Raw genomic sequence first — 3,681 nt, forward strand, 5'->3', positions numbered from 1 at the left:
TTTGTCGATGGATCACCGGCCAGAAGTGAAATCGTCTCGTTAGAGTTTCGCCTTTCCCTTCCTTCGACTTCCCTGGTCAAGATGCTAGTAAACGATGAAACGGTCAAAAGGACAGAAAAGAGAGAAATCCTGCGATGCCTCAGCTAAACGGGAGCCCCCCTGGACCCCAGCTCGCGGAGAAAGCTGTGCTCGGCATTTCGACACTTCCTTGAAGCCGATTCGGCTGCAGACGTCACAAACGAAAAGGGGAATTTCAGTCAAGATTTTTGTGGAACATCGTGGGGGTGGGAAAGGGTTAACATTGCAAAGCAAATTGCAAACTGTTCTCTTCCAATGATTTTTTAAAATCCCTTTTAAGGTCTCTATTATTTCTCCAAAGTTTCCCCTAATTTTTCACTCTATCCTAACCTCTTCTCTGCCTCTCTCTCTCTCTCTCTCTCTCTCCCTCTCTCTCAAGTCTACTTCTCCATCGGCCATCCATTGTTTCTTTCTTTCTATAAAGCAATCTTCCTCTCTCTCGGCATCTCTACTGTGCATACTCATGCCCTCCCTATCAACCACACCTTGAAAAACTGGTGGGTTAATACCTGAAAACGGTAATGAGTGGATTCCGTAGAGAGCTCATCTTAGCAATCTTCAGTCTCCGGTCCGACATCATCCTCCTCGAGGATGGGGAGTCCGCAAGCTGTGGTGCCCCATCCCCTAGCGCGACTCACCAGCTCTCGCTGAGTTCATTTTTTTCCTTATCTTGCTTCCTTATCCCATCCTTTCTCTCTGTATTCAATCGTCATGATCCATGTCTCTCGTCTTCCTTTCACGGGAGAATCGGTGCCACTTGGGACCGGAGGCGTATCGAGATGACAGCCGTCAAGCAGCAGTGGCGAATGAAGAGAAAGTGTGAATGATGGTGATTGATTTCTCTCGACACCTTCTCCTCTTGCACCTGCTGCTCCTTGACCCCCGTCCCCTACTGAGACTCTGATAAATAGAAACGGTTTCCGTCCCAAGCTGACTGTTCATCAGCGGGGTGTGGGGAGAGATTGGGGAACCGAAGTTTAGGATAGCCTGGATGATAAATGCAAAAGTTAAAGCGTCTGTCTTCCAGGGCCATCCGATACAGTGGAGATGAGGGAAGAACCAAGGGTGACCAGCTAACTCCCATCCGTCAGCGGTACCGCCCCCCGCCCGCCACTCACCTGGCCTCAGCCTCCTATGCCTGGACTTAACCACCTGCCGTCGCCTCTCATCTCCCCCTGCTGGTCTCTTCATTCCGGTTGAAATCTAGCATCTTCACCGGGAGCGTTTAGGGAAAGGAAAAGATGAAACTCAAATCGGTGAATTTTACCTCTGCCAAAGCTCACAAACTCCATTCTCTGTAGAACGGGTATTAAAACCTGCATTTGTCCTTTGCAAGATAGGCTGACGTCAGCCCTCCTTGCCATTCCAACCCGCCTCATTCAGGTCCTTATTGTTTCATGCCTGGAGAGCATCTTAGCATCTCTAAGTGTGTAATCTCCCCTGACCTTTACTCTCTCCTACTCACTGCGCCAGCTCGGGCTAATTAGGATGTTGGTTGATTGTGTGCCACCCCTGTTTAGACATCTTCAGTGGCTCAAGTCCAAACTTCTTATTCTGCCCCTCGAGGTCGAACTCACTCTAAATCCACTGCCCGTCTACACAACTCCAGTTCTGGTGAACCACGGACCATGCCTTGCTGCCTCTGTATCCACCCACCAAGGCTACACCCACCCGGTATCTTTTCCCTTCCAGAATTTCTATCATTCTCCTTATAATAATTGTTAATGTTTGTCAACTTTTACTCTTAGAAAATTGTCTCAAGCCAAAGGTAAGGCAGCTTAGGTTAGAAATTTCTCTGTCTGATGTAAGTAAGGAACAGTTTCTTCTGAGAAGTAGCAAGCATTTCTGATAATAACGGTTGAACTATTTCCTGATACACTTAGATTCAGCTTGCACAGCTGACCATCTGCCCTGCGAGGAACCCAGTTACCTTCTACAAAACATTCATTTCTTGAACCTAATCTATCAATGTTATCTAGCTACCTTTCTTCTTAAGAAAAATATGTATCTACCAGGAAAGATATCTTTGAACAGGTCTTATTGGAAAGTACCTTCTTGTTTGAAACAAAACTTTGACATGTGCTCACAAAGAATTTGTCTGAAATTGCTTTAATACATGCTAGTTATATTTTTATGCATATGCATCCTAACAAATAGCAGCTGGACACCCACATGTGTTATGTGCTGTGTTAGGAGACATGAGTTCAAAGATATGTTGGGTATAGGCCCGTCTTCTAGAGCAGGGGTCCTCAACCCCCGAGCCATGGACCATTACCGGTCCTGGCCTGTTAGGAACCGAGCCGCACAGCAGGAAGTGAATGGCAGGCGAGTGAGCGAAACTTCATCTGTATTTGCAGCCGCTCCCCAGCGCCAGCATCACCGCCTCAGCTGCACCTCAGATCATCAGGCGTTAGGTTCTCACAGGAGCGCGGGTCCCTGGTGCCACAAAGGTTGGGGACCACCGCTCTCTGGAGCCCACAGTTTGGCATGGAGATGCTTAATCTGTGGTCTTCAGACGCTTGGAGTTCAAAGCACCCATGACTTTTCTGAAACAGCCTTCCAGCTCACTGGGTATGTGCTGATGCACATTTTTCTTTTTCCAAGGAAAGAAACTGCAAATTCCATCAGATCCTCAAAAGGGTTCTTAGCCCCCCAGAAGGTTACCCACCAGACTGGAGGGAGGAAAGGCGCATAAACGGCAAATTACGGCACCGTGCGGCAAGCACTCTGAAGGAGTGAGGACAAAGAGTTAGAAAAGGCCACCTAGAGGAAGTGACAGGCAAGTGTCTTTCTGTGTCAGCTGTGAATTCATTAAGGGCAGCAGGTTTAATAAACATATACGTATACACACATACGCACACGCATAGCTTCAGTAGGAGATTACATACAACTCAGGGCACAATGAATCCACTTTCTTCCCCTTTCCCTCCATCCTGCTCTGCATAGTGCAGTGAAACATCAACTCTAAAGATCAAGGTCAGTGAAGACCGGGAGCTAAGACCGAAAGTTCAGCTTGGTGCGAACTGCAAAAGTCAGCTAAGTCATTTGTTTTACATCCGTCCACCTTAGTGCCAGGAGTCGGCCCTCTGTTCTGGTCTGAAAAATTGTGTGGGCTTTATGATATGGTATTTAAAATTTTTTATTGATGTGAATTTACATATTTTATAATTACAACCAATTAAATACTTAAAGGTATTTGTTCTGCTGCTTTTCTTGTGGCCCTAGGTGTCGCTTAGCTTCTTGAACGTTAGGCAATATCTTGGTTTGTATATCAAGTTGATGTTTATGTGAAACTTAAAAATAATATCAGGAAGAAACCTTGAATAACATGTCATACGATTGAATCATTTGGCTAGATTTTTTGTTTCAAGCAAAATGGTAAAACATTTTTGATTAAAAGCTCACGAAAAGCTGTTGTTGTTGTTTCCATTAAGGATGCGTCGGACTGAAGCTATTATGTTATCATAGCCATTCTTGTGTGATCTGAGAATTGCTGAGCCATTCCCGAGCACGCCTGCTGCTCCGTGGGAAATCACCGATGTGGGCCCACGTGAAGTTTGATCTATATTGAGACCAGTTATATGAGTTAGGGTAAGCTAAGCC

This window comes from Pteropus vampyrus, unplaced genomic scaffold, assembly GCF_000151845.1.
Source record: "Pteropus vampyrus isolate Shadow unplaced genomic scaffold, Pvam_2.0 Scaffold513, whole genome shotgun sequence".
Taxonomy (NCBI): Eukaryota; Metazoa; Chordata; class Mammalia; order Chiroptera; family Pteropodidae; genus Pteropus; species Pteropus vampyrus.